At 34.2% G+C, this 18,794-nt stretch overlaps 1 protein-coding gene across 3 annotated transcripts in view; it reads left to right on the top strand.

Moving 5' to 3' along the window:
* The window catches only part of LOC128163259 (5-hydroxytryptamine receptor-like), a 63,436-nt gene that overhangs the window by 34,493 nt on the left and 10,149 nt on the right, over positions 1-18,794 (top strand). Inside the window, exon 1 of one of the 3 annotated variants that reach the window (XM_052826801.1) lies at positions 16,856-17,250. The exons of the other annotated variants lie outside the window; for them this stretch is intronic. The gene's annotated coding sequence lies outside the window, so the exon portion shown is untranslated. Of the gene's footprint in view, positions 1-16,855; positions 17,251-18,794 lie in introns of those variants that run through there. 3 annotated transcript variants of the gene reach the window in all.

The raw sequence follows: 18,794 nt of genomic DNA, 5'->3' as shown, positions 1-18,794 counted from the left end.
TCTACCTTGTCAGATGAAAATGACATAAAGGTCAAAGGTCAAGGTCAAGCAATAAAAAATTGCAAACTTAATCCTTTGACACTTTTTTTTATGAAGTAAAGCAGAAAAATTTCTTTATTCTATTGAAGCAATCTTATTTCAAACATGAGGTGGAAAGACCTCTAATTGTTCGAGAACAATTAGTCTACTAGTTGTTTAATATAGTTGTTTTTTCTCTAAAAATGTATCTGCTTAATGTTTTAATAATTCATTTCGTAAACGTTCATGCCATAATTGGCAAGACTGCGTTTGACCTTAGAGTACTCTTAGCTACGTAGCTCTGTCCGTGTAGATCTAACAATCTTCGTCGGCAAAACGCTTGTTTTAATGTATAGAATGAATGGTACAGATAAGCATCTCATTACCATAGATCCGTGTACGCTAACATCTGTTCAATGATCGGAGGTTTTTGGGATCTATTAATCCCTTGGGATTACTCTGGCTAGGATCAAACACCCGCTAGCAACAGCCATGGGGACAGGGAGGGTCAATGAACGGTAGAACAGCGCGTCCAAATGAGGGACACAATGTGTGAAGTAGCAGGGGGAATTCTTCTTCTCAAAGTATCAATAAAATGGCGCGCATTGATCAAATATGATATTTATGCGTGTGAAAAGGTAATTCGTGGACGTCTTGAGGGAGCTCTTTGCTAGTTTAACAGCTCCTAAACAAGTTTCATTGACTGTGAGTTATACTCGGAGCCCTTCAGGTCTCGTGTTTGCTTTGGATTATTAACGCACGAGGACATCCGAATACCTTGACCGCCATTTACCTAACTAAATAATCCTCATACAATAATCTTGTCAACACCTATGTTTTCAAAACTGCTTTCGATCAAGTTTTATACACTCTCTATGAAGCGCATTTCTATAGTGTATATTGACAACAGGAAGCTACATGTATAAGGAGGATATTTATATTGTGTGATAATTAAAAATAAAATCTTAAGAATTGGATAAATCAAGACTCTAGTCTGTCCAAAGTTATTGTTTCTGTCACCTTTGGACGATTTTTAATAAATAAATAAAAAATACAAATACCTGTGAAAGAAGTACAACTAAACTTGATGAAAAGAAAAATATCAAAGATGTGTTTACTGACATATCATCCTTTTTACTCGAAAAATTTCACAGGAACGAAAACAGAGTTCTTATTCAGATTTATAATGGGAAATGTTTACATCTTTTCTCCATTCGGAAGTCACTTGGAATATCTCTCACAATATTTCGACGTTATCATCCGGTTACTTTCATGGCTTTTGCAATGCAAAATTCCTGTAACTTTGTTTTCATTTTGAGTTGTGTATTGAAACCTGAAGGGGTAGAGGGGGCGTTTCAAAACAGATCATCTGGACTTTTTTGTTTTAGTAGATGAACGTAGTTTGGGCAAAGATGTATTTATGATTATCGAAATATCGAGCAAAACGTGGTGGGGAAGCAGAAACTTGGGACAGAGTATAGTATAAATTCACAAATTATCAATTTATTTCATACGATGATTTAGACTTTGAGAAAGTCCCTAAAAAGTCATCGATCTTTCCCCCAGTTGATGATATAACGCGCTGTTGTGCGGTTATTGTGAGCTTCCGCAAAACATAGTGCAATGTACAAAGTACATGTAGTTAGAGATAACCATACCAGTTGTTTACAAGTAAAATATCGTTGAAAATCAAATTTAACCTTGAATAGGTTAATTATTATTTGTAAGAGTAAGATTGGTGACAAACCGTTACTACATAAAGAGCCGCTATTGTTCGTCGATAAAGGGAAACATCTGTTTTTATTGATAAACAATTTTATGACTAAATTACAAGTGAATATTATGAATAATAAGCTAAGGATGATAGCTGTCGATAAAAAATAGTTATTGAAAGCATTTTGTTAATTTTTGGGCAATACATCTTGGAAACTCAACTGACGTACATGAATTGTATCCTGATGGATCGATTACATCTTTATAATCTTTATTACTTTAAAGTATAGTCTTTACTCATAGTATTTCAAGTAATCTAAATAGAGTAGCCATGTTCTGTGAGTGTTCGAACGTTGCTGAGAGATGCAGGTTCCTAAATAGTGTTGATGAGAAAAGCCATGCAGTTTTCCATGATCAAAGCTCTTAAAAGTGCTGCTTTAAAATTGAAATTCTTCGCACTTGTTAAGACTGTTGACAGGACAATTAATCGATATCGTGTCATCGCACACTTTGTCTAGCAGGGTTTGTTCTATTCAGCTGGATATACAAAGTGTTTTTCAGTTGAATCAGGTTGTTCCAATACACGTAGTTTCGATGAACTAAAATCAAAGTACTGAAAGTATTGACTTCCATTTTATAATTCTGGTGGGGGTGGAACTGGATTTTGATGAATATTTAGATACGAACGAGCCTGACCTTGCATTGAGTAGTAAATAACTTATAACTTCTCTTAAGTTATAAAGTTGTGTACAAAGGAATAGAACTTTATTGTATTAAACAAAAAGTGTAACAATATTCTCACCATCGTAATGTCCAATATGAGGTACATTGTAACATTTACATGACTATATATGGGTATGATACAAGAATGTATCAATTAGGATTAATACAAAATTATATCGGGAATAGTATTTGGTATAATACGCTTATTGAAAGGATACAAACGAAATGCATTGACTTATGATAATTCTTCTCAACAAATGGAAACGAAATGTAGATCTCTAAGAATAATGTTTAATATGTCAACAGAACACAAAAAATAGTAAAATGTGTATCTATTCTACTTTATTTGAAGTTTATAGTTTTCTATTACAAGTAATACTGCATGGCTGTACTATAAGTGAAATTCGCCATTTGTAAGTACAATAAATGTGCAGAATTATTTATGAAAGGTAATTCAAAAAACCCAAAAATAGACAGGGTTGGATGAGCATTGAAACGTGCTTTCAGTAAATAACAGTCAGAAATGTCAGCAATAAGTTTCTGAAAATGGGTTCAATTTGCATCTTTTTAGGTGTAAATGCATTAATGCACAACTTTTATAAATGGTAGAGACACATGCACAATCCTTGCGTGGGGGTCTATTGAATGTATTTAAAAATATACATATATTTTCGCTTTTTTTCGCAGGAAATTTTGTTTATTGCGTTGTGTCACAACATAAGGAAAGAGGAAGAGGGGACAAACGATATGTTTTCAACTAGAATAACCCGACAAAAATGCATAGTTGTCAGCAGAGAGTAGAAAGCTTGGCTGCATGACCAAGGTCGCAAAAGGGTGTGTTTTTGGTCCCAAATTGAATGAGGACAAGAAAGATGTAATTATGTAACATGTTCGTTCTTGCGAAAAATACATTTATTTATCATAATACGCACGAAGGCTTTAATTGATGTATTATTTTGTTTTAATTTTGCACAGCTGCTTTAGGCGTCAAAAACCCTCAAATTTTTTGTACTGTTTGCAAAAATGTTTGATTAAAGATTTACAACTGCATTTCCTTAATATCAGTTATTATACACAAATTTAAAATGAGAATGAAAAAACCCTGAAAAATAACATAAAATTTTAGGATATTAACTTTGAAAATATAATTTTGTTTTCTTTTTTATTATGATTAATACCTTACCAGGTGCTTTAAGCTCTTCCTTTATTACTTAAAAAAAAGTATTTTGATTAAATTTTATGACCTTTACTCTGTCAACTTGAATTATAAAGGACGTGATATTATATTGAATGACATTGAACCTTGAAGTTTAAGAATTATTTCAGTTTTCATTTAATTTTGACCTATTTATTTACTAATTTCAGTTATAAATCTAAGAACCCTACGGCTTAAGGTAGATGCAATTTTATTTCATTGCGACATTTTTGAATATCGTAGATAAAATTATGAAATCAAAATGATACACCAATGGAATATGGCAAAAACAGTTTAATGAAATAAAACACACCCACCGGAAGTGGTTTTGTGCAAGAGAGCATTAATACATATCATATATACAAAGAGCTTAATCTCTCTCACTTTAAAGGAGATTTAAAACCAGTGTCGCTATTCTCACTGAAAATCTATGAGAGTATGTTTTGTCCAAAACCTTCAAATATTTAGTCTATGTAAAGATAACATGGTTTGGTGTAGAAGCACTCGAATTACTTCATGTCGGCAATGCTGAATAGAATCAATTTTCTTTCTTTACAATTATATATGGGACTTAAGTATCTTTTATGAAATCAAATGTGTGAATAATTGATTTCCTGTTTGCAACGGAGTGATTGATGGCCCAGGCCTTACAAAACTATATTGCTTTTTTTTTCCTCAACAAATTCGAGAACCGCTCAAAAGAGTCTCCTCATCACTTATCAGCTTTTGATTTCGTAACATGCCAATGGGCAATTTAACGCTCACGATCAAAAAGGCTCCCCTTTTATCAGTCCACGTAATAAAGATACCGAGCTCTTCTTCTTTGGAGAGAAAAAAGGTCGCATCGTCACTCTCGCGCCACTAATGGCAACGCCTCGTTGTATACTCGCAGATTCCGCGTAGATATATACAGCCGAAGTTCTCATAAACACATCCGCGACAACAAAAATCGATTGTGGTAATAATGACATTTTCGGTGTAATAATGAACGGGTCTGTACCAATTCTGCATTTAATCTTGTCTAAATTTAAAGTTGATCACGAGGTGTATAGGTTTTGTAGCGATCTCCAACTTTCGATGACTATAGCCAGTCTTAATCATTGTTCTGTATTGTAAAGATCGAGCTTTGCTCTACAAACGATCAAATTGGTCTGGCTTAAAAGTAAGACACTGGCTGTACATCTATAGAGAGACTCGTCTACATCGATTGCCTGTGCTCGGCATTCTGGTATATATTTACATCTTTGTGTGCATGCATTAATGAGTGTACCTTTTTCAATACCCTTTTATAAATCCTTCATAATTGCAATCTGGCATACACACAGATAAAAGTTAATAAAACTTATCCCTATTACGATTTAGGGGATCGACACACTGTGACTTTTATTCAATATGTCAGTACGACAATACACAGAGACTTTTGGCGAATTGTTACAGTAACAAGTAATATAGTAACATTTGGTCGTCCACTGTTGTAGCGCAGTTAATATGGCAACGCACTTCTGACCCTTTATTTCTGTTGCCGAGATTCATTTTGACCTTGAACCTGGTACATGTAAATGTATCTGGTCAAGGTCGAATTATTGATCTAAACGTAGATCAAACACATGTCTTAAAGCGTTTACATAAATGTGACCAGATTATAAAGTTTTTGTCTTATACTAAAATTCTTTTTTTTTCTGCGTTCGAATAAAGGGCAAGGTCACAATATTAATGATGAAAGTCGATATTACTTGTATATGGAATAGTTCGGCCGTAGCGGCGCGTTGGTTCATCAACAACTCGTTCCATTACTTTGACGACACAGGATCGTTTGATCACACAGTCTCAATATGTCCTATCACTCTCGTATGTAATTGAGTTGTCTTCTTAAATAACAGTCTTGCGATGGTATATTAAGTATCGTCCAGACAGCCTTAGATAGTCCAATCTTGAAAATAGCCAAAACCATCTGCCATTCTTCAACCGCCATACGTAACACTAGAAGCTCAATGCTCATGTATATTCTCCTAAATGGAGTTTTACAAGGACTTTCATTTTTATTTATTGGGGTTAGAACAAGTTTAAGTGGCTTTTGATACGAAATCTGAAACCGAAAACAAATGCCTCGTTTCTCTGTTCATCAACAATTTTTCACGAAAATATGTCCCCACACTAACCCTTTATTACAATTTATAGTACTCCTTCACTCGTCCTCCTCTATTAAACTCAGTAACTGGATATCGTTTTTGCCATGAGGAAGTGAGAGGGAAATGTTATAAAGAGTTTGAAAGCAATGTTTTTCTCCCTCGAACCCTGATAGGAGACATTTATATCAAAAACCATAATAGATGCTAAGTGCTGGTTTGACTAATCCCCCGTCAGATATTTAAACAGAGTCGCTATATTTATTTCAATATTCCAAGCAAATAAACTTGGTTGCGTTTTTCTGTTGGGAATTGCTATGAGAATGCTAGGTTTCTCTCCGCTTTGCTGCATTTATTTGTTCTTTAGCCTGGGTCACTGTCCTCCACTGAAGCGATTTGCATTCTTTGGTCACAAGAGCGCTAGTAACCAAGAAAAAATATGAAGACTTTTGATTGGTACAACAGTATTTATGATTCCTGCACAGATGGCCATTATATTATGCGTATTGCTGCAGTGCAATTTGTGGTGATAGTTTGTGAAAACAATATACCGTATATCCGAGTTTTTTCGCGTGTCACATTAATATTATAAGCGAAATTTGAAAAAAAATGTTTAACTTTTTCAAATTTTTCGTCAGTTTTTTTTTTTTTTGGCAATATGTAATTTTCTAACATCAAACAATACCGGATATTTCATGATGTTAATTTGATCGCGAAAAAGCGAAAATTAATCATGGCGAGAATTACCGGACATACTATAGATGTTTAAAATACACGTTGCTTTTTCCATTCAAAACTCAATATTAACCAAATCTTTTCCAACTATTTTAGGCATTAAATATAACCAAAAAATGCACAATATGTGTATTTACATTTGTATAGATATTTTTCTGCACTTATTTTCTTTGAATCTCAATTGTTATATCCAGTTTGGTTCTTGTCGTTATACATTTTAGATTCAAAACCAATCTGTTGAAAGCTATCTATATTTCTCTAAAAACAACATGAGATGACGAATCTAAGGGTGTCACGTGATTTGTGTCGTCTGCTTTTACGGTAAATCATTCGACCCATTCGTAGTCCCACAGCGAATTAGTCATAATGGGAAAAAAAACTCTCTCTCTCTCTCTCTCTCTCTCTCTCTCTCTCTCTCTCTCTCTCTCTCTCTCTCTCTGTGAAAACTATAAATACAACCGCCAGAGAAGTATTAGGATTAGGGCACCTTTAAGACTTCTCTCCATAACTCTATCTGAATTCCCGCTCGGGGGAGAATTACTCTTGGAGACCTTGGCTCTTAATGTTTATCTTTCCCTATCATAAGGTGGTGTACTTTTCAACAAATATATAGGCTAACGGAAATTACCTAGAGAACGACTGCAGCTATAGTTCTGCCATGTGCAAAATTATGTAAGCCCTTGAACACTCTGTAAAGTGGATTCTTTTGATATAGAATTCATATTACCGGTCGTTAGAGCTGAACATTAAGATCATATGGCGACTCATCAGAATGGCTGCAGCAGATTAGTCTCGATCAGCCAGACGCTTGAATGTTTTTTCCGCGTCCCAAGTGACCAGATTTTGGCATTGATATGTAAACAGATATCTTTAATATGCAATCGGGATTTTTCAAATATCGTATATTGGTTTGGATCTGAAAATTAGAGCATAGTTTTTTTTGTTGACTAGCAAAATGGGTTTTTAAATGAGCGGATCGTTTACAGCGATGTGAAAAACTGAAGAAAACGTGACGAGATAGAATTGGTTTCTTTTAATGCTGTCTTCTTCAATAGAGATATACTTTAATTTCTGAACATATTTAAATCAGCACAGTCATCATGTAAACTTAGAAGTTTACTTTCCTACAATTATAAATAAGAATTTCATTTTCAAAATGATTAGCTGACAATCGATTATGTGAACGCTGTGTATATTGATACTCCGTCTACGCTTATAAACTTATACCATTTGGACAAGAATGGTTTATCAAATTATTGCCCAGCTCTTTTTGAAGATACATGTACTTTCGATTGCCATTAGTGCGCTCTTCATATTGGAGGCGCGTTTAGTAGGGTCGATTTGGACAAAATTAGAGCAAGATGGACATGTAAATATCAAAATGGACATTGCGTAGATATAATGAATAATTGAAATCAAATTTAAACAAGCGAAACCAAGACTTATGCGAAAGTAATGATGCTCTGATGATTAAAATCAGATCCTCGAATCTCCATCGACATCTTTGTTTTAGTAAATGGCTAAAGAGTTAGAAACTTTGGTTTTTTGTTTTTGTGTTACTTTACCTTAAATTTAGTTAAAGGCTAGAAATACAATGCATATATCAATTAATTAATAGCCACTAAATTTTTAAATTGTCCACATTTAATTTTGTTAACCTAATTTTTCGATTGCCGATTGTTTAAACAGCCCTATCCCAATACACGTAAAAAGTCGGTTATTAGATTTTCTTGACAGAGATGTCACTGTCAGTTGTGTGACGTCATAAGGGTGAATTAGATTCTCTGTCCAAACGAGTCGGGGATTTTTTCCGATTCGTGAATGAAAAGCCTAATAGAATTATTTAGTTATCTTTTATGCCTTTGGCATTGACCTATATAAGTATATTAGATTTGTTTACTGTCTGAATGATACTCTAATTTCAAGAGGAATTATTTAATGCTAGATCATCAATAGAGAGTATAACATTGGGTCAAGTCTAGTGCGGTACATGAGAGAGAGAGAGAGAGAGAGAGAGAGAGAGAGAGAGAGAGAGAGAGAGAGAGAGAGAGAGAGAGAGAGAGAGAGAGCATTCCCATTATGATTAACTCGCTGTGGGACTATGAATGGGTCGAATGAATTACTGTAACAGTAGATATAAATTACATGACACTGTTTGATGCGTCATCCAATACTGTTCATTCTAGTACTCTAAAACTAAGAACGGAAAAAACATGCATGTAATTAATCTATCTTCAATTATCTCTCAAACTATCAGTTTTAAATATATTCTATATCGATATTATAGTATTGACGTTCTAATTTTTTCTTGATGATTTATAAAACTATTGCAAGTTTTTTTTTTCTTGCATTTATTGCAAACTAAATATCGTCGGCGCATACGAGTTTAAAATAGATAGTTTTATATCTATATGGGATGTTCAAATCTTTTGAAGACATCGACTTCACACTGACGAGATTTCAACGAGAATTCAAATCAATTACAGACAACAGCGCTACCTATCAGCAACCGAGATTAAACACCTCAACAGTGTATTAAGTATGATTCTTGCAGACACCTGTATCAATAGATCCAAGACTCTTAATCTATCTATTTATCGCTCAAAACATTATCCGCATCATTTTTTGTTTTGGAAAGAGGGAAGGGGGTTGATGATATGAACGCTTTTTATACATTCATAAAAGAGAAATCTTGTGTTCGATAATTTCTTATATATTTTGATTGTATGGGCCCCTACATACTCATTGTATACTGTAAGCATTTTTGATATGGGTGTGGTTAGAAATTTCTCCGTTTAATACTGGAGAGAGAGAGAGAGAGAGAGAGAGAGAGAGAGAGAGAGAGAGAGAGAGAGAGAGAGAGAGAGAGAATGTTTTATTAACCAGTTTTAGTCAGCCACTTGGATCGCTGCTGAAGTGAATATCATTTTTATTTCATCAATGAAATTTTTAATCTGAAAAGACAAGTGGCAGAGAGTGGGTTTAATCTGACTACCATTGAAACCCATTGACCACTCGTTGTGATCCTGCCGGCTTTGTTATAGCATGCAAGCTAAGACTTAACATTCCTAAAAGAAACGGCTTATATTTATGTATAAAAGAGCAAAGTTTCTTAAGTACGCACTGCAATATTTTATTAAGATTTTGGCACTTCCTTTGCCTATCGCATGTCTTCGGAAAATTGGGTAATGAAAAGTATCTGCACGGAAGGAGGGTTAACCAAGAGTTTTGTTCGGAGAATGGCGGCTTTGGCATACAACATACTTGTACCAGTAATTGCCGCTAATTGGTCGGTGCTTGGTATTTGTAAAGAGCTTGGCTTCAGTGTGTCCAAAAGGTTTTGACATACACATGTATACCAGTCCTGATGCATCAGATTCGGCTTTTCCCCCTTGTTCAAGTTTTTTTGAAACTTAAGGTTCTGTCATCATTTTATTGGCCATCTTTTATATATAATCGCTAAGGCGATCTATAGAGCTTCTTGGGTTTGTTTCCTTTTGTCGCTGTATGCCGTGAGACACGATTTGTGTGGTGTATCTTCGGAACTTTTAAAGCTCCTTTTCATAAATTATTGGGCCGTCCTTAACCAAAACTGGTGCGTGGTGTCATGCAAGAGGGGAACTAGAATATAAATTGTGAAATGTATGTCCCCTTACCCCCCCCCCCCCCCTCCGCACTCATTAATTCATGGAAAAATTGTCAAATTATATTCAAGTAATTTTTAAGAATTTTTTTTTTTCGTTTGGGTGAAATATGTCAAAACAAAATAAAGATTAATAGATAATAGTAATCCTGGTCGCTTAGACATTTTGTAAAATCACACTGCTGTAAACTGTGCATTAGAGTGGAAGATATCATATTTTCCATTTCCTTAAATATGAATAATAGAACAGCTATCGCGTGTAAGTGAGATAAAAACTTAAGGCATACAATCAATGATTGAAACGCTCAAAGATCATGAATGAATGTTAACGCATTCTCAGTGGGAAACGGAAGTGAACCATTACATGGAATTCTGGGACAATCATCCACCCGATGAGCGCTGGCTTCCGGCTCCCAAACGGTGTATCATGGGTTTCAAAAGACGTGTAATTAACGCCAATAGTTAGATCAGCACGATAGCACTATTTACATAAAAAGCCAATATCCTGAATAGCATGCAACACCCACTATAGTCTCGTCGGGTGATCCCGGCGACCTGTTCGCTTCTCATCAGACGAGGTTTCTAACAACGTTATTGCAGAAACATGTTTTACAACTGTTCTTTATAGTAAACAGGGTTTTTCTTTTTTTCTTTTTAAAAATTTTGATTCAAAAAAAGGGGAATGTTTTAGTTGTTATGGTATCATATGTTTAGACATTTTTTACTACATGTATTTTTTTTCTTCTAGGCTCTTACATTTTACCCTATCTTTGTGTGTGTATGTAGAAGGGGCGGTCTTACTATTCTGTTTGTACATGCATAGGTAGATTTAACTATTCCTTTTGTGCAACGTACTGCTTGATAATTTACAACCTTTTACTCACTTTACATGGATAATTAAAGAGGAATCCAGAGAGAGATAAACAATTAAAAAAGGTGAAATCTTTCTTTGTTGTGCATGTTTATTGGAGGATTTTTGTTTACAAAGCTCGCTGAATCTTGTAGTATGTAACTTTTGAATGCTTGATGTCATTATACTCTTATAAACTAGTACATGGACCTTTTTATGTTTTAATAACTAACGATGAATTAATTCAATTGATGTTTGACTGGCTTGTTGAACTTGCATGTGTTCTACGAGCTCCGACTGCGGGTCAGTAAATACCTACTTTCTGTTTGAAAAATACATTTTTAAAAAATATTTGGTTGGTGCAGAAGACAGATACTAGTATGCGAATGGAATTCTATAAAATACGTCGTAATGTTGCAGCTAGAGCTGTAAGTGGGATTTAATTAAAATAATTAACGCATCTTCTTGTCGAAGCCAAGATAACGCTGGGACAGTTAAATTCGTCGTAAAACCGTTTTAATGGCGTCTATCTTAGTTGGTTTGGAAGGAAAATTAATTTCAGCTCGTAAAAGCCCATCTAATACCTCCTCATTGGGCACGCTTGTTGTAAAAGTGATTACACTTTTACCGTTCCCCTGAAACAATTGAACGGCAAATGACCCATGAATTTCACGACTTGAAGCATAGCGATCGCTAACTATTCTATATGAAGTTGTCTGATCGCTCTCATTGGGTTTCAACTTTGAGGTGAGCTGTATTAAATTGTTCTGCAGAGACAAGACTTCCTGTTGAGGAAATCAAATTGAAACCGATGGCTTAAATGTCTATAAGAAATTATTAAGTGTTTCATTGGGTGTGTTGAGTCCTCTCTTATGGATCTTCATATGATACGAACTTAACCTTATATGATCTTTATATCGCTTATAATGAAATACGCTACTCGAGAAATGGAGAAAATATTCAAAGTAATCGAAATTTAGACTTTTTTTTTTCAGAATCAGGATCTCATGACCTTACGTCTTATATAGTGTGTCCAGAATTTTACTAAAAACCATAAGAATATAAGATTCTATTTCCCCCCCCCCCCCAAAAAAAAAATGTGATAAGATTGTGAAAATTTACACTTGAGATATCTCGCTTGATGACAATGGGTCAACGTCAAAGGTAGGTGATAATTTAAATAAAGAATGGCCATCCTCATTAGAATTTAAAATAGTCATAGCGGTAAAATAATCTATAAATTTTATACACTGTAATTTTGAAAATATTTTGATATTTAGAACCATGTGACGTAGGCCTGTCTATTTCATTGCTGGCCACTGTAATTTTGAAAATATTTTGATATTTAGAACCATGTGACGTAGGCCTGTCTATTTCATTGCTGGCCACTCAGCCATGGCTTTTTGAAATCAACAAGATTTGTCTGGCTTTTGAGCTAAGAGTACGCAGTCGGTGCATATTTCGCTTGAAAACGCGTCATTTTAAACTTGTTTTGATGCAAGAAATAGATAGCCACGTCCTACTGAAAGTCCAAGGTCTTGTTAAAATGGTTCTAAGAGGCAAGGTCAGAATAATAAAAAAAATCGTGTACATACATGTATCATGTATTGTAATGATTTTGATTTTTTTTTTTTGCAGAAGTAATAAAATTATTTGTAAAAAATAAATGTTGGTCCAAAAATTAAAAAAAAATACAAATAGAGAAGTTCGATCAATCTTGTAAAAACGCGGAAGTAAATAAAGGCCATATAAGTACAAACTATCTATATCTGTCTAGATCCAATATATCTTTATCAACACTGTAACCCTTATATTCAAAGACTCAGCCATCTTTAAAATCAATCTGGACGAGTAGCGTACAAGGGTCTCTTTCATCATATTGTTTTGTCAGAAAACTGATGCATCGGTTCATAACAATGTGGCAAGAGAATGGCGGGCGTGAAGGTTTGGATCTAACGGCTTAGAAAATTAACTTGGCAACACGAAGGGGGGAAAGACTTGCCATGCAACATGCATCGGCAGTAGCATGGGGAGCTGGAAATATGTTAATTATACATGCACCTATTGTTGTAAGGCAAGTTAACGAAGGGCTGCCATATTTTTTTTTCAGTGCATAATATATTATTCTTTGATTTTCGCAACGGGTTTGGGGGTGGGGGGTTGCATGTGTTGATTAGATTTTCTATAGTCTTGCAATATTTTAATTCTTTTTTCTTTGAAAGACGTTTGTGGAATAACGATCAACACATCCTATTTTGTAAAAAGGAACTCCTTTGAATGTATACACAATTTAAGAATGTATATTATATCTGTTTTCATTACCTCTGGATCTTTCCTAATGGGATTTCGGCTGAAAAAAAACCAAACATATAAATGTACTACTGGCACAGTACCAGTTATCGGCTAAAATTTAACGTTTTCTTTTCGTATTTCCTTATTTCGTGATATTTTTGGATAAAACTTGACATTCTTTAAATAGTGAACTCCTTATTTATCAATCTGTTAGTTTATTTCATTATTTAGAACCCAAAACATCTTGTTTTGTGCTTTTTAGCACGCCCCGAATTTGCCGAGTTTTTACGATTTACTGTACCAGTTATCGGCTTCGTGATAATAACATAGTAAAATCCCTGTACATGTTGATTTTATACTCTGCTGAATGTATTTTGAATTAAGCCCCTTGTGGGGTCAGATTAAAGAAGTCAGGGTTTTGATACAATATAAACAAAACTCATAAACTTGTATGTTTATCATCATACGGTAATACACCAAATCGTACACTATTCAATACATAATTGTGCAATCAGGCGTTCAATTGCGCTACGAATCTCTCGGAAATTAATGAATTCCTTTTGTTTATACATGTTAAATGTATTGATTTTATATGTCAAATCATAGAAGGGATATAATAACGTATCACTTAGAGGTAATATTCTATTTTTAACTTATTACGTCACCTCCCCCACTGCAGAAAGTGCAAAGATGTAAAATCAGCGGTAAACAATGATCGTTAAAGCTCATGTATAAAACATATTCAAGAAAGTTTTCACGCAAACTTACTTTTCTTTATTCGAAAAAGACGACTGAATTAAAAACTCTTGGATTGTCGAGTGCTATAATCCCGAACTCTCAGTTTAGCCGATAACTGGTGCAGTACCAGTACTTAGGTTTTTTCGGCTTAATTGTTTAGTTCAATCAGTAAGATTGACTTGCAAAAATTTTATAGCCATACATGAACTTGTTCAAAGGTACATGTATATCTACCATATTAAAAAATTAAGACGACGATTTAACATTTTTTGCGTTGCGTATTACTCTCTCTCTCTCTCTCTCTCTCTCTCTCTCTCTCTCTCTCTCTCTCTCTCTCTCTCTCTCTCTCTCTCTCTCTCTCTCTGTGTTCATAAGATACATCAATTATCAAACTTTATACTACTCTATTGCATAAATGTTTAATTTTTTGTATGATTTATATTCCAAATGTGGCTTTTAATTCTAAACAAAGTCGACATAAACAGATGTGATGTATCATATGGTCTGCATTCAGCACAGATATTCGATGATAAAGTAATCAAATTTACATGTTTATGAAAAGAGATCTGCTTGTTTACTTCAATATTGTCCAGGCACATTGCGTGATGCCTCAAATTACGATCAGCAAATCGAGTAACGAACTGTAAAATCAGCTTCATCCGTGTATCAAATTGACAATATATTGTTTTATAATTTGTTTCTACACAAGATATTCCTTTTAAAAATACACATAAGCGGTTTGCCAGTTACACAAAATCCACAATGCGTATTGAGGTATTTTTCTTAGGTACATGTATGTACATGTAAAATTTTTTTTATCAAAATAGATTTTTAACTGCTAAATATTTACGAGATGTTGGAAAGGAAAAGATTGATATGAAATCAAAACAGTATACACTAACTGTTCCACATCTTGAGCCATTTTTTATAATTCGTAGGAAATAAACGCGCTCAGATATAACCCTTTGATGTCCCATGTTCTATGAATATTGATCGAGACTACCCCCGCAAAACGCTGCATGAAAAAAGAATTTTTTGATAGCGCATGTTATCGCCAGCGTGGTATTTAATGAGTAATTAGAAGCACGTCTGGATGATTATGGACATCTAAGTTTAAATTCACCCATCGGCCTTCATTGCCTAGTTTTTGTGTACTGTAATCTTTAATATTTAACATAATAATTGCATTTATTATAATTATTCTATATTGAATATGATTATCTTACTATTTGTGTATTATCATTCTACTCTTAGATTTATCATAACCACCATCATTTATCATTATTATAGATAATTTGGTTTTTCAAATTTGGTGTGAAAATCCAATCTTCCTCGGAATTTGAAACGACCGTTTTTCTTTCACATCAAGCCAATAAACAATACGTATGGGAAATCTCGCTCAAGTCTCGTGAAATGACGAGCTGTCGCTCTCAACACCTCTGTATTAATATATTGTTAAAAAACTGAGATTTCATGATTGGCCTGGTGAAAAATTAAACACCTCATAATTGAATTTCCTTCATTTTCCTAGAATTACTCAAACCTGTCCATCAGCTAACATCTACCCAATGTAATTAGTCCGAAGTATTTATTATATTTCATGAGACTGCCAGCCACAGTAAATATCAATTCTTTGTCTATGGCCATCAACTAATTTCTCAAATAGTTTTTTTTCTCTTTTGAAGCTAAATAGTTCAATATACTAAAATATTTAGCCTTGTAACTATAAGATGCATTTAATACCGAGCGCAGCGAGAGGCGGCGAAGCCCGCCTTGGGAAGCGAGGATTAATGGTAACACGTATATATAAGAAAATCAGTGAAAAATGAAAGTTGAATCAGGGGTACTAAGGCCAAAAAAATTTTCTTCCAGCCCTGGGCGCTGCCATATTGGCAGCCATTTTGTTTTTTAAAAGTTAGTTCGATCATTGATTGACTGGTACTTATCGATGTTTATTGCCCCTAAATTCGATTACATAAGTTCCAGTGTTTCAATAGAAGGTAATTTGAATTAAAAGAAATTAAAAAGGAAACCAGATAAGTTTCAATAGTGCTTCAATCAAGAAACATGACTTGTTCTATGTATGTCTTATCAAATTATCAGATGGAAAATAAAAACATTAACGTCAAGGAACTGATCTTTTAGATTCTGAATAAAGTATTCAATTTTATTACATTGGCATTCATATGAATTAAATTGATGAACAATAAAAGAAGAAATAAAAAAAATTCGGAATCACGTAACTCTCTTCGGCTATTTCCGAAGACAAAATTTGAACGTTTTACGTCTGAAATATGACGTCCAAATGTAGACTGAGCACGCGACGTTTAGTTTAACTTTGACGAATGATTTGAGTAGGCAACCATGCTGGCAGATCCTACTTTTTGCATTTTAAATAGATTTTATTATAAAAAAATCAAACTGCACTGTGATAAATCTGCGCTCGGTCCAACGGTCACACCGTTTACATATTACAGTTTTTACGTGCAAACCCTTTACCCCTATAAACTTATTGTGCAGTACAACAGAAATTAATTTTTCCCGTTTTATAACCGACTTTTCCAAACCAACTCCTTTGCTGTTCTGTTATGTTAACTAAAAGCAGGTCAATATTCAAAGACCACCTGCATTTTATCATCTATTTTCAAGTTGCTTCATCTGTTTTGCTTTATCTGTGGAGAGGAGGGAGTGGGCTTGAGGGGTTACAGCGAACAGAATATGTGACGTAATGATCAGCATCGAGTTTGTTTTTAAATGTACACCGAGCTGGATTCTAATTCATAACAGATCAAGCTGCGGATTAAAATCCGAACCCGACCCGATTGTGTTTGTGTAAAAACTGTTGCAACAGTAACTATTTGTTTCGTTATAATAGCGAGCTGGAGGTGGCCGACAGATAGTATGTATACAACAAGTATTGATATAGGCAACAATTGAAAACGGACGGGGGTCCTTATAGCGAGCGAGTGAACAGCGTAATGCCGTAGTCACTGTTTTTCAATGTGCTTAGATCATAATATGTTGTTTGTAACACTAACCAGGCGGTCGTGCTTTCGATGAATAAATAGACGAGGCCGTTGCGTTCTACGGTGAAGTTCTTCATTTATACCAGCATTTTCGATTGTGGATTTTTTAAATTAAAATCGCTTGATAGTGACTACGGGAATTAAATGCTTAGATATTTGGGATATATTATTTTCCATTAGATTCAAAACGGGTAAGACAGTAGTTTTTTTTCCTTATGTATTTTATATATCTATGTAATTTTTGAGAGCGCTGATGTATCCATTGCTTGTTGCTATTATTTCTATTCTACCAGCTTCACAGCTGTGTAGGAATATATTCCCAAACATGCGGGCGTAATAAAATGACAGTACCGAGAACGCTGTTCAACGAGCTATTGAGAAGCTGTTTCAAAACGTGATACAGAGTCAACATGTGCTGTAGCTAATTTTTAAAATATTTTGCATTCATGTCTAGTAAATCAAGCATTGAATGGAAAAATAATATCTTGATTAAAAGAAATTCTCTCTCTCTCTCTCTCTCTCTCTCTCTCTCTCTCTCTCTCAAACAAAAACAAAAACAAGCGTTCATCCTTGTGTTCTCACCTGTATAACTTTACCTTTATAAGATATTCCCACCTTAGTACTTGTTTCTATAGTTCTATGTAATTTACATATACGTATATGTAACCTACCATCATCTGACTACAAAACATATTTGTTTTAAGGCTAAAATTTAACAATTCAGTTCCTTTTTTTTCCCCCTTTTTTGTAATCAGTTTCAGCCGTAACAGTAATGTGATTAAAAAGTAATCATACAGCAAAATGAAAGCATACAGAAATTACAATTTACAGTGATTAATTTCTTTTGCATTGGATACAATTTGCTTTTGAATTACTCTGATGCAATAATTTAGTATTATAATAATGTGTGTGCGTCATTTCGAAGAATCTGAAAGATGTAATGTCATGAAACACTGAGAAAGTGCTCCCATAACTATATGAGATTTCAGTTTATAGGGTGTTACGTAAATGTACCCAAATATCTATGCTAATTAAAACCGGAAGTACAAAATGTTTACCAATTCAAGGTTTCCTCGATATCTTATCAAACTGAATAATTATTCTATACAAATACCATGTATTGTTGGGGGTGTAGATGTGTTCACTTAGTGTGGGACATAAATTTCTTTCTTTCTTTTTTTAAATCGACCGAGAGCACGATTCTCTTTTATTATCATATGTTGTTTTTGCTAAATGTTTATGGCTTTCATTCTTCTAACTGTTTTCATTCCTATGAAGACATATGTATTAAAGTTATGAAAAAATATCATTATATTTTAAAATATAAATTATGCTTATTGGAACGAATTATCATTGTAATCCTATCATGTTAAAGCTTTCAACTAAATATCCTTAAAAACACCTAGAAAAAAATAAGCGGTATATAGTGTGAAAAGGATCTCTGGTACATGTATTTATAAATATACCGATGGAAATTGCAGTGTCATTGTGTCTACAGGTGTTCTATTTTCTCTTTGTTTCCGTGTTAAATTTCTGAATTTGATTTTAGATGTTTCAAAACCCTGTTTTAGCACCAAGTGTCTAGTAACCTAGAGTGTTGTGTTGAGGGTTGGTTTGATATAGGCCCTTTCCTAGGATTTCAACGTTTTTGTCTTAGAACCTGGTGTAGATGTCATCTCATTAAACGTCATCGCTTGCAAAGATCATCTCACTTTGTCGTGAAAAGAGGAGAGTT

This window comes from Crassostrea angulata, chromosome 9, assembly GCF_025612915.1.
Source record: "Crassostrea angulata isolate pt1a10 chromosome 9, ASM2561291v2, whole genome shotgun sequence".
NCBI classification, from domain to species: Eukaryota; Metazoa; Mollusca; class Bivalvia; order Ostreida; family Ostreidae; genus Magallana; species Magallana angulata.
Note: the sequence above shows the minus strand (reverse complement) of the source record. Positions and strands in the feature narration are given on the sequence as shown.